The 12,427-nt window shown below is 41.0% G+C and overlaps 3 non-coding genes and 4 pseudogenes across 3 annotated transcripts; 4 read left to right on the top strand and 3 right to left on the bottom strand.

Moving 5' to 3' along the window:
- Nucleotides 1-1,915: 1,915 nt before the first annotated feature.
- On the bottom strand, nt 1,916-2,034 carry LOC149938271 (5S ribosomal RNA). Its single transcript, XR_016481956.1, has one exon. It is a non-coding gene; the product is annotated as a 5S ribosomal RNA (ribosomal RNA).
- A 1,154-nt stretch (nt 2,035-3,188) lies between these two features.
- Nucleotides 3,189-3,330, top strand: LOC149938270 (U2 spliceosomal RNA; annotated as a pseudogene).
- A 1,476-nt stretch (nt 3,331-4,806) lies between these two features.
- LOC149938269 (U2 spliceosomal RNA) lies at nt 4,807-4,984 on the top strand (annotated as a pseudogene).
- Nucleotides 4,985-6,947: 1,963 nt separating this feature from the next.
- LOC149938268 (5S ribosomal RNA) lies at nt 6,948-7,066 on the bottom strand. Its single transcript, XR_016481955.1, has one exon. It is a non-coding gene; the product is annotated as a 5S ribosomal RNA (ribosomal RNA).
- Nucleotides 7,067-8,215: 1,149 nt separating this feature from the next.
- LOC149938267 (U2 spliceosomal RNA) lies at nt 8,216-8,324 on the top strand (annotated as a pseudogene).
- A 1,458-nt stretch (nt 8,325-9,782) lies between these two features.
- Nucleotides 9,783-9,960, top strand: LOC149938266 (U2 spliceosomal RNA; annotated as a pseudogene).
- A 1,963-nt stretch (nt 9,961-11,923) lies between these two features.
- LOC149938265 (5S ribosomal RNA) lies at nt 11,924-12,042 on the bottom strand. Its single transcript, XR_016481954.1, has one exon. It is a non-coding gene; the product is annotated as a 5S ribosomal RNA (ribosomal RNA).
- Nucleotides 12,043-12,427: the final 385 nt, after the last annotated feature.

Genomic DNA, 12,427 nt, shown 5'->3' with positions numbered 1-12,427 from the left:
CAGTATTTCCGGGAAATGTTATTTGGCTGTCTTTATATATATTTCTTTATTATAATATATTGCCCCTCTGACGTCATAAGTGGTAAAATCCTTATTGTCGAATAGTTAATAATGAAGAATCGGAAAGATTCCAGTTTTTGAATTTTCTTTTACCTAGTTATACACTCTTTTTCGCGGTATTTTCACGGAGGATAGGAAGGGAGGCGAAGTAGGAGGGATGAATGGCGGCAAGATTGCGGCAGCTACGCTACGTCTAGCCGCCATTTTTCCGAAATTTTCCCGCCGCTAAGCTTCTTACAAGGATGCTGCCGCGTTCATCCCTCCTACTTCGCCTCCCTTCCTATCCTCCTTGGTATTTTCCTGGGCGCGTCCATGCTTGGTTTTCCCCCTTTCAGTCCTCTCCTCCATTATGGATACCCAAGGAGTGGATGCTAGACTCCCCGTTTAGGGCAGAGGCAATGGCCGACGAGCGGGAGGCAAGTAAGAGGGGTAAAATAAAGGCGCGAAAAGAGGTTGTTCTGTGTTATTCCTGTGGTTTTATTCGTAACCCAAGGTTCGTAAATCGTGCATGTTCTAAGTGGTTGGCTGAAGGAACCGGTTTTCATAACGTAAATTCGCGGGTTTCGGTATGGTGGGTAGAGACAGCGCGCCCCTCATTTTTAGGTCATTGGGTTCCAGCCAAGATGTTCCGCGTAAAGAGAAAACACGAAATAAGCCCCTCTCCATTTTTTCTCTCTTCCCGTCTTCCGTGGACAGTGAGTCGCCGCCGGGGGCCCGCCGCCCGCGGCAGCTACATTACCAAGATATAAAGTGGCAAGGCTTATTTTTGGTAAGTACAAAATCATTTATTATATATTGCTCTATAATTAACTATATTTGGAATTAAACATTTTTGTTCTATTTATCTCAAAGTCATGATTATTCCTAACATTAATAGTATTAAACTTAATATGATATATCTTTTGTTAAAGTAGATTAGGAATTTATAATTTTAATATTTATAGAGGAGTTCGGATTTAAAATGTTATATTTTTTTAATAATGATCTCAAAGATCTGACTTTTGAAATGTTTGTTACTTTTTCTAAGTATCAATAAAACATGACATTAAATTTATATTGTGCCAAGGTTCATTTTTATATTTTACATAAACTACATCACCTAAAACAATTAATAGATAAAAGTTAGCTATATTATTTTGTTTAAAAAATATATCTCTGTCTCCGTTTTATTATTTAATTTCGTGGTTTGTTTTGATATTTTGTATTTTTGGGTTACTCCCCTAATCCATGCGGCTGTCCCATGATAAAACCTTCTATAAAACATTTTCCAAAAGTCCTTTTTTAGATTCAACTATTTAAATTACATTTAAGATTAAAATTTAGAACAAAAAATATATTTCACAATTAGAATTTGTTAATAAAATTTTAACTTTGGACTTCATTCCAAAACCAGAAAAGGCCATTTCAGAGTGGATTTTACCGCGGAAATGTTTTTGTTTAGAGATAAACGTTAGTTAGTTAGTTAGTTAGTTAGTTAGTTAATTAGTTAGTTAGTTAGTTAGTTAGTTAATTAGTTAGTTAGTTAGTTAGTTAGTTAGTTAGTTAGTTAGTTAGTTAGTAAGTAAGTAAGTAAGTAAGTAAGTAAGTAAGTTAGTACTATTTTAAGTACAAGCCTTAAGTAGAATAAAATGAAAACCAATTTTCTCGCCATTTTATTTTGTTCAATTTTGATACTAACATGTATTTTATTCACGGAAAGATGCTGCCAGTTGTTAAAAAAAGGCCAAGAGTTGACCGAAATAATATTATCGTCTGGGCGAACTTTTAATTGCATAAAAAAGCAGCGTCAAAATGATAGGATGAAGGTATTTTCCTGTTAAAAGACGCAAATCCCATCCCGCGAAAATAAATGAGTAGCCAACGGCACGCGGTGTTCCCAGGTGGTCTCCCTCCCAAGTACTGACCGCGCTCGACGCTGCTTAACTTCGGTGATCAGACGAGAACCGGTGTATTCAGCGTGATATGGCCGTTGCCGCTAGAGTGTAATTGATAGCGGTGGACAAGCCGCGACTAGCCAGGTCCTGGTAGGTTGGTGATCGCCGAGGGCCACCGGCTGCATGCGGCTCCAATAGAACGTTCTATACACTCTTTTTAGAAACGTTTACTGGGCGCCGATATTATCGTACAGACAACCAACGAGCAAGCCCTTTACCGCAGAAATTTCATCCCCCCCCCCCCCCCCCAAACCAGTTTTTTCATCACCCTCCCCGTAGACTGTAAGGTGATGGCGGTCGATTGGGAAGGCGCGTTTACGAATCTATAAAATTGGTGTGGTGTGCTTTCCCCCTTTGGAGTTCGGAGGAGGTGAAGGTTTGGCCGGTTTTTCGTCTTAGAGAAATATATTTATCTGGCAAACCCGTAAGAAATTGAGAGCAGTCAATTTTTATTAGTAGCGTAGTTGCTAGCCTAGGCTTCACATATTTCCGGCTTTGCTTTCCGCGCCTTTTTTCTTATTTTAAATGATTTTTGTAATAAATGTATGATGGCAAATAAGCAAAATTCTAGAAAATACTAGTCCCAAATCCACGTGTTTAAGATGAAACTTAGATCATGAAAATATCCTTAACCCCAAACATACTTCAACACCTAGGGTGCCTCCTACAACTCCTAAAAGGTACGTCTCTAAAATATTCATATAAAGACAGGACATAAGCCGAATTCTCTTAAACCAAAGAATAACAAAAGTTGTTAGTCCTGCTGAACCAGCTCTATAGTCTGTATGAAAAGTGACCGGTTATGGTCCACTTTTATAGAACGCTCTATTCGCTTATAATAAATTTTTCCTAAATGGTCATTTAAACGCGTTTGACGTTTCACGTAGAATCTAGTACACTTAATACGTTATTTATGGTCCTATAAACCACCATTTAGATTTTTTTTCCATACGGCCCGGTAAAGTGGCCCACTCTACTGTCTCTAGCCGATGACCCCAAAAGTGCCAGTCCGGGCCTGGCGGTGTACCTCTATTTCACGGATTCAAGATATCGTCTTCTCCTTTGTTCGCGCGATGGCTACAAACGTTGTCATCTCCCACCAGGACCAACATTCGGTGACGTAATTATGAAATATTTGAAATGCTCGAATTCTCTCTTTTTACTTTGTTAAACAGTGACGGCTCCTAGCGGGTTATCGCTTCTCGGCCTTTTGGCTAAGATCAAAGTGTAGTATCTGTTTTCAATAGAACTATACCGAGATCTTAGTCGGGGGGCGAGAAGTGTTTTTACGCCTTTAAGGCGAGTTTTGCTGCACCGCTGCATGTCGTAGTTTTCGGGCCGATACGTTCCACTGCTGCTCCTGAAAACGTACTTACCTGCTGTTCCAGTTCACCAGTTCCAGTCCTGTTGTTCCTGTCCAACGCCGTCTTGGATTCGCTACGCAAGGGATCGCTCCCTAGCGGTTCCGCAAGTCAACTTATGCTCCAGTCATCTGCAGAGCAAGTCACGATGTCTTCTGAGGCGTCGAAGTCACCACACGAGCGAGCTGCTGTTCCAGTTTCGGATCCAGTCCTCGCCCTCAAGACGGCTACAGCCCGCATAAAGTTCGACGGGGTCGGCGTGGAGGATTTAGCGACAGCCATTTTCAACCACGTCGGCCTAGAGAACGTCACAGTTTTTCAATTGGTCTCCAAGTTTGAAGTTCTTGTCACCTTCCGAGACGCTGCCAGCTTCCAAAAGGCGGTTGACAGTGGGATCATCGTCGGCGACAAGACTTTGGATGTAATCAGTGTCGCAGATCCTGTATCATACATTACCGTAAAAGACGCTCCGAGCTGGTGGGAGCTGGCGATTTTTAAAACCGCTCTGCGCTCATGCTGCGAAGTGCTCTCGGAAACCTGGGAGACGTACCAGACAGGAGTCCTGAAGGACTTACGCTCCGGAACTCGGCGCCTGAAAGTAAAGGTCAAAGGTCCAATCCCGAACCTGATGACCATTAGTGGACACCGTATACAAATCACGTATAGAGGTGTCCAACGAATGTGTTTCTACTGCCACAAGGATACTCATCAGGTTCGGGATTGTCCGAAGAAGAGGAACAAGGTTCGTCGGTCTCCAGAATCCAATGGAGACAAAAACCTAGTACCAAACGAAAATGAAGTTACCACCAACGCCACCTCTCGAGAAGAAACCCTGCAAGAAAAATCACCACGCATACCGGAAATACTTACCCAACCAAACGACTCCAAAACCTCTGACGAAAGTTTTTACTTGACAACACCTTCTCCAAAGACCGTAGATCCTCCAGCCAAAATCTGTTCCTTCGCCGACGCCTTGAAATCACCACCACACCACGATGACCTAGAAACCGAACCTGAATACGAATCTGACACCAACGAACATGACAGCCCCACAACCAGACCAATTTTCGATCCATTAGACTGGAATTATAACGAGGTGCCAGGCCTTAACCTACTTAAGAAAAACGAACTACAAGCCCTCCTCGAAAAAATCAATTCCAGAGCCCCCACACGTTCAATCAGCCTAACCCGGACAGCAGAAGACCTCGTCGTAAGAATAACCGAACTCCTGAAAAACTATCCCAAAAGAAGACGTAGTGGAACTCCTGAAAAAGAAATTAAAAAAGGAAAAAATATGTTTTAAATTTAGTTTTTAAAATTTTTAACTTAGTTCTTTTCTCGAATTTTATACAATGATCCTTTTTAAACGATTGTTCGCGCTAATTTAATTAATTAAACCGCGAACAAATATATAACAAATGAAAAATGTAAAAATGTAAAAAAAAACGACAATCTTTTAATAAACAATTAAAAGTATCTGTTCTTATCAGCTTAATATCTGATACGGGTCCCATCGGGGCCCAAGATATTAAACTTATTTTTGGACGGCGGCGGAGTGGTCGGAGCTTGCTCCACCTCCGCCACGGGTCGGCCTGGTATTGCAGTAAATCCGGGATCGGCCCACTTCTCTCTTGAAATCAAAAATCAAACGCTCTTATAATGGCGCACTGCGCAACACAGTATTTCCGGGAAATGTTATTTGGCTGTCTTTATATATATTTCTTTATTATAATATATTGCCCCTCTGACGTCATAAGTGGTAAAATCCTTATTGTCGAATAGTTAATAATGAAGAATCGGAAAGATTCCAGTTTTTGAATTTTCTTTTACCTAGTTATACACTCTTTTTCGCGGTATTTTCACGGAGGATAGGAAGGGAGGCGAAGTAGGAGGGATGAATGGCGGCAAGATTGCGGCAGCTACGCTACGTCTAGCCGCCATTTTTCCGAAATTTTCCCGCCGCTAAGCTTCTTACAAGGATGCTGCCGCGTTCATCCCTCCTACTTCGCCTCCCTTCCTATCCTCCTTGGTATTTTCCTGGGCGCGTCCATGCTTGGTTTTCCCCCTTTCAGTCCTCTCCTCCATTATGGATACCCAAGGAGTGGATGCTAGACTCCCCGTTTAGGGCAGAGGCAATGGCCGACGAGCGGGAGGCAAGTAAGAGGGGTAAAATAAAGGCGCGAAAAGAGGTTGTTCTGTGTTATTCCTGTGGTTTTATTCGTAACCCAAGGTTCGTAAATCGTGCATGTTCTAAGTGGTTGGCTGAAGGAACCGGTTTTCATAACGTAAATTCGCGGGTTTCGGTATGGTGGGTAGAGACAGCGCGCCCCTCATTTTTAGGTCATTGGGTTCCAGCCAAGATGTTCCGCGTAAAGAGAAAACACGAAATAAGCCCCTCTCCATTTTTTCTCTCTTCCCGTCTTCCGTGGACAGTGAGTCGCCGCCGGGGGCCCGCCGCCCGCGGCAGCTACATTACCAAGATATAAAGTGGCAAGGCTTATTTTTGGTAAGTACAAAATCATTTATTATATATTGCTCTATAATTAACTATATTTGGAATTAAACATTTTTGTTCTATTTATCTCAAAGTCATGATTATTCCTAACATTAATAGTATTAAACTTAATATGATATATCTTTTGTTAAAGTAGATTAGGAATTTATAATTTTAATATTTATAGAGGAGTTCGGATTTAAAATGTTATATTTTTTTAATAATGATCTCAAAGATCTGACTTTTGAAATGTTTGTTACTTTTTCTAAGTATCAATAAAACATGACATTAAATTTATATTGTGCCAAGGTTCATTTTTATATTTTACATAAACTACATCACCTAAAACAATTAATAGATAAAAGTTAGCTATATTATTTTGTTTAAAAAATATATCTCTGTCTCCGTTTTATTATTTAATTTCGTGGTTTGTTTTGATATTTTGTATTTTTGGGTTACTCCCCTAATCCATGCGGCTGTCCCATGATAAAACCTTCTATAAAACATTTTCCAAAAGTCCTTTTTTAGATTCAACTATTTAAATTACATTTAAGATTAAAATTTAGAACAAAAAATATATTTCACAATTAGAATTTGTTAATAAAATTTTAACTTTGGACTTCATTCCAAAACCAGAAAAGGCCATTTCAGAGTGGATTTTACCGCGGAAATGTTTTTGTTTAGAGATAAACGTTAGTTAGTTAGTTAGTTAGTTAGTTAGTTAATTAGTTAGTTAGTTAGTTAGTTAGTTAATTAGTTAGTTAGTTAGTTAGTTAGTTAGTTAGTTAGTTAGTTAGTTAGTAAGTAAGTAAGTAAGTAAGTAAGTAAGTAAGTTAGTACTATTTTAAGTACAAGCCTTAAGTAGAATAAAATGAAAACCAATTTTCTCGCCATTTTATTTTGTTCAATTTTGATACTAACATGTATTTTATTCACGGAAAGATGCTGCCAGTTGTTAAAAAAAGGCCAAGAGTTGACCGAAATAATATTATCGTCTGGGCGAACTTTTAATTGCATAAAAAAGCAGCGTCAAAATGATAGGATGAAGGTATTTTCCTGTTAAAAGACGCAAATCCCATCCCGCGAAAATAAATGAGTAGCCAACGGCACGCGGTGTTCCCAGGTGGTCTCCCTCCCAAGTACTGACCGCGCTCGACGCTGCTTAACTTCGGTGATCAGACGAGAACCGGTGTATTCAGCGTGATATGGCCGTTGCCGCTAGAGTGTAATTGATAGCGGTGGACAAGCCGCGACTAGCCAGGTCCTGGTAGGTTGGTGATCGCCGAGGGCCACCGGCTGCATGCGGCTCCAATAGAACGTTCTATACACTCTTTTTAGAAACGTTTACTGGGCGCCGATATTATCGTACAGACAACCAACGAGCAAGCCCTTTACCGCAGAAATTTCATCCCCCCCCCCCCAAACCAGTTTTTTCATCACCCTCCCCGTAGACTGTAAGGTGATGGCGGTCGATTGGGAAGGCGCGTTTACGAATCTATAAAATTGGTGTGGTGTGCTTTCCCCCTTTGGAGTTCGGAGGAGGTGAAGGTTTGGCCGGTTTTTCGTCTTAGAGAAATATATTTATCTGGCAAACCCGTAAGAAATTGAGAGCAGTCAATTTTTATTAGTAGCGTAGTTGCTAGCCTAGGCTTCACATATTTCCGGCTTTGCTTTCCGCGCCTTTTTTCTTATTTTAAATGATTTTTGTAATAAATGTATGATGGCAAATAAGCAAAATTCTAGAAAATACTAGTCCCAAATCCACGTGTTTAAGATGAAACTTAGATCATGAAAATATCCTTAACCCCAAACATACTTCAACACCTAGGGTGCCTCCTACAACTCCTAAAAGGTACGTCTCTAAAATATTCATATAAAGACAGGACATAAGCCGAATTCTCTTAAACCAAAGAATAACAAAAGTTGTTAGTCCTGCTGAACCAGCTCTATAGTCTGTATGAAAAGTGACCGGTTATGGTCCACTTTTATAGAACGCTCTATTCGCTTATAATAAATTTTTCCTAAATGGTCATTTAAACGCGTTTGACGTTTCACGTAGAATCTAGTACACTTAATACGTTATTTATGGTCCTATAAACCACCATTTAGATTTTTTTTCCATACGGCCCGGTAAAGTGGCCCACTCTACTGTCTCTAGCCGATGACCCCAAAAGTGCCAGTCCGGGCCTGGCGGTGTACCTCTATTTCACGGATTCAAGATATCGTCTTCTCCTTTGTTCGCGCGATGGCTACAAACGTTGTCATCTCCCACCAGGACCAACATTCGGTGACGTAATTATGAAATATTTGAAATGCTCGAATTCTCTCTTTTTACTTTGTTAAACAGTGACGGCTCCTAGCGGGTTATCGCTTCTCGGCCTTTTGGCTAAGATCAAAGTGTAGTATCTGTTTGCTCCTTTTTTCGAAGCCAAAGGCCGGGAACCGTATTTACCTGTATTGGGAAGTTTACTTACCTGCACTGCCGCTCCAGTCTCCTGCTGATCCTGTTCCGGTCCGTCTGTTCCTGAAATCCACAATCTTGGATCCACCACGAAAGGGATCGCTTCCCAGCGATTCCAGAAGTCCTCCAGCGATTCCGATGACCTCGGAGAGAGGCATCATGCCTCCTGCGCTACCGACGATCCTGAACCAGCAAGTTCCGGTTCCAGCTTTGGCTTCAGCTTCAGCTCTCAAGGCCGCTTCAGCCAGAGTTAAATTCGACGGAGTTGACGTGGAAGACGTAGCAAAAGCTTTGTTTAACCACGTCGAAGTGAAGAATGTTACCGTCTTCCAATTGGTCTCCAAGACCGAAGCTCAGATCACCTTTCGAGATGCAGCTAGTTTTCAGCGAGCCGTTGACAGCGGAATCGTCGTGGGTGACAAACAACTGGATGTCATCGGTGTAGTCGACCCAGTGGCGTATATCACTGTGAAGGATGCGCCGAGTTGGTGGGAGTTGGCTATATTTAAAAAATGGCTACGATCAAGCTGCGACGTCATCGCAGAATCTTGGGAGACTTACCAGGGCGGCGCTTTAAAAGATGTCCGAACCGGAACAAGGCGGCTGCAAGTTAAAGTCAAGGGTCCAATCCCGAACCTGATGACCATCAATGGGCATCGCATTCAGATCACTTACCGAGGCGTCCAGAGAATGTGTTTCTTTTGCCATAAAGACACTCATCAGGTTCGGGATTGTCCGAAAAAGAAGTCCAAGACTCGCCAGCCCCCAGAGTCCAACGGAGAAGTCATCCCAGCTCCCAGTAACTCGACAACTGCTCCCTTGGGGGTGATACTTACCAATGCCATCTCTCGAGAAGAAATCCTGAAAGAAAAACCATCACGCTCACCTGTAATACTTACCGAATCAAACGACTCCAGAACCTCCAACGAAAGCTTTTACTTGGCAACACCTTCTCCAAAGACCGTAGATCCTCCAGCCAAAATCTGTACCTTCGCCGACGCTCTGAAATCGCCACCACATCATGAACCTCAACCAGAAACTGAAAGCGAACCTGACTCCAACGAACATGACAGCCCCACAACCAGACCAAGATTCGATCCATTAGATTGGAATTATAACGAGGTGCCAGGCCTTAACCTACTAAAGAAAAACGAACTTCAAGCCCTCCTCGAAAAAATCAATGCCAGAGCCCCCACACGTTCAATTAGCCTAACCCGGACAGCAGAAGACCTCGTCGTAAGAATAACTGACCTCCTGAAAAACTATCCCAAAAGACGACGGAGTAGAACTCCAGAAAAAGAAATTAAAAAAGGAAAAATATGATTTAAATTTAATTTTTAAATTTTTAACATAGTTCTTTACTCGACTTTTATACCATGATCCTTTTTAAACGATTGTTCGCGCTAATTTAATTAATTAAACCGTGAACAAATATATAACAAATGAAAAATGTAAAAATGTAAAAAACGACAATCTTTTAATAAACAATTAAAAGTATCTGTTCTTATCAGCTTAATATCTGATACGGGTCCCATCGGGGCCCAAGATATTAAACTTATTTTTGGACGGCGGCGGAGTGGTCGGAGCTTGCTCCACCTCCGCCACGGGTCGGCCTGGTATTGCAGTAAATCCGGGATCGGCCCACTTCTCTCTTGAAATCAAAAATCAAACGCTCTTATAATGGCGCACTGCGCAACACAGTATTTCCGGGAAATGTTATTTGGCTGTCTTTATATATATTTCTTTATTATAATATATTGCCCCTCTGACGTCATAAGTGGTAAAATCCTTATTGTCGAATAGTTAATAATGAAGAATCGGAAAGATTCCAGTTTTTGAATTTTCTTTTACCTAGTTATACACTCTTTTTCGCGGTATTTTCACGGAGGATAGGAAGGGAGGCGAAGTAGGAGGGATGAATGGCGGCAAGATTGCGGCAGCTACGCTACGTCTAGCCGCCATTTTTCCGAAATTTTCCCGCCGCTAAGCTTCTTACAAGGATGCTGCCGCGTTCATCCCTCCTACTTCGCCTCCCTTCCTATCCTCCTTGGTATTTTCCTGGGCGCGTCCATGCTTGGTTTTCCCCCTTTCAGTCCTCTCCTCCATTATGGATACCCAAGGAGTGGATGCTAGACTCCCCGTTTAGGGCAGAGGCAATGGCCGACGAGCGGGAGGCAAGTAAGAGGGGTAAAATAAAGGCGCGAAAAGAGGTTGTTCTGTGTTATTCCTGTGGTTTTATTCGTAACCCAAGGTTCGTAAATCGTGCATGTTCTAAGTGGTTGGCTGAAGGAACCGGTTTTCATAACGTAAATTCGCGGGTTTCGGTATGGTGGGTAGAGACAGCGCGCCCCTCATTTTTAGGTCATTGGGTTCCAGCCAAGATGTTCCGCGTAAAGAGAAAACACGAAATAAGCCCCTCTCCATTTTTTCTCTCTTCCCGTCTTCCGTGGACAGTGAGTCGCCGCCGGGGGCCCGCCGCCCGCGGCAGCTACATTACCAAGATATAAAGTGGCAAGGCTTATTTTTGGTAAGTACAAAATCATTTATTATATATTGCTCTATAATTAACTATATTTGGAATTAAACATTTTTGTTCTATTTATCTCAAAGTCATGATTATTCCTAACATTAATAGTATTAAACTTAATATGATATATCTTTTGTTAAAGTAGATTAGGAATTTATAATTTTAATATTTATAGAGGAGTTCGGATTTAAAATGTTATATTTTTTTAATAATGATCTCAAAGATCTGACTTTTGAAATGTTTGTTACTTTTTCTAAGTATCAATAAAACATGACATTAAATTTATATTGTGCCAAGGTTCATTTTTATATTTTACATAAACTACATCACCTAAAACAATTAATAGATAAAAGTTAGCTATATTATTTTGTTTAAAAAATATATCTCTGTCTCCGTTTTATTATTTAATTTCGTGGTTTGTTTTGATATTTTGTATTTTTGGGTTACTCCCCTAATCCATGCGGCTGTCCCATGATAAAACCTTCTATAAAACATTTTCCAAAAGTCCTTTTTTAGATTCAACTATTTAAATTACATTTAAGATTAAAATTTAGAACAAAAAATATATTTCACAATTAGAATTTGTTAATAAAATTTTAACTTTGGACTTCATTCCAAAACCAGAAAAGGCCATTTCAGAGTGGATTTTACCGCGGAAATGTTTTTGTTTAGAGATAAACGTTAGTTAGTTAGTTAGTTAGTTAGTTAGTTAATTAGTTAGTTAGTTAGTTAGTTAGTTAATTAGTTAGTTAGTTAGTTAGTTAGTTAGTTAGTTAGTTAGTTAGTTAGTAAGTAAGTAAGTAAGTAAGTAAGTAAGTAAGTTAGTACTATTTTAAGTACAAGCCTTAAGTAGAATAAAATGAAAACCAATTTTCTCGCCATTTTATTTTGTTCAATTTTGATACTAACATGTATTTTATTCACGGAAAGATGCTGCCAGTTGTTAAAAAAAGGCCAAGAGTTGACCGAAATAATATTATCGTCTGGGCGAACTTTTAATTGCATAAAAAAGCAGCGTCAAAATGATAGGATGAAGGTATTTTCCTGTTAAAAGACGCAAATCCCATCCCGCGAAAATAAATGAGTAGCCAACGGCACGCGGTGTTCCCAGGTGGTCTCCCTCCCAAGTACTGACCGCGCTCGACGCTGCTTAACTTCGGTGATCAGACGAGAACCGGTGTATTCAGCGTGATATGGCCGTTGCCGCTAGAGTGTAATTGATAGCGGTGGACAAGCCGCGACTAGCCAGGTCCTGGTAGGTTGGTGATCGCCGAGGGCCACCGGCTGCATGCGGCTCCAATAGAACGTTCTATACACTCTTTTTAGAAACGTTTACTGGGCGCCGATATTATCGTACAGACAACCAACGAGCAAGCCCTTTACCGCAGAAATTTCCCCCCCCCCCCCCCCAAACCAGTTTTTTCATCACCCTCCCCGTAGACTGTAAGGTGATGGCGGTCGATTGGGAAGGCGCGTTTACGAATCTATAAAATTGGTGTGGTGTGCTTTCCCCCTTTGGAGTTCGGAGGAGGTGAAGGTTTGGCCGGTTTTTCGTCTTAGAGAAATATATTTATCTGGCAAACCCGTAAG

This window comes from Leiobunum rupestre, chromosome 6, assembly GCF_980474605.1.
Source record: "Leiobunum rupestre chromosome 6, qqLeiRupe1.1.hap1, whole genome shotgun sequence".
Lineage (NCBI taxonomy): Eukaryota > Metazoa > Arthropoda > Arachnida > Opiliones > Sclerosomatidae > Leiobunum > Leiobunum rupestre.
Note: the sequence above shows the minus strand (reverse complement) of the source record. Positions and strands in the feature narration are given on the sequence as shown.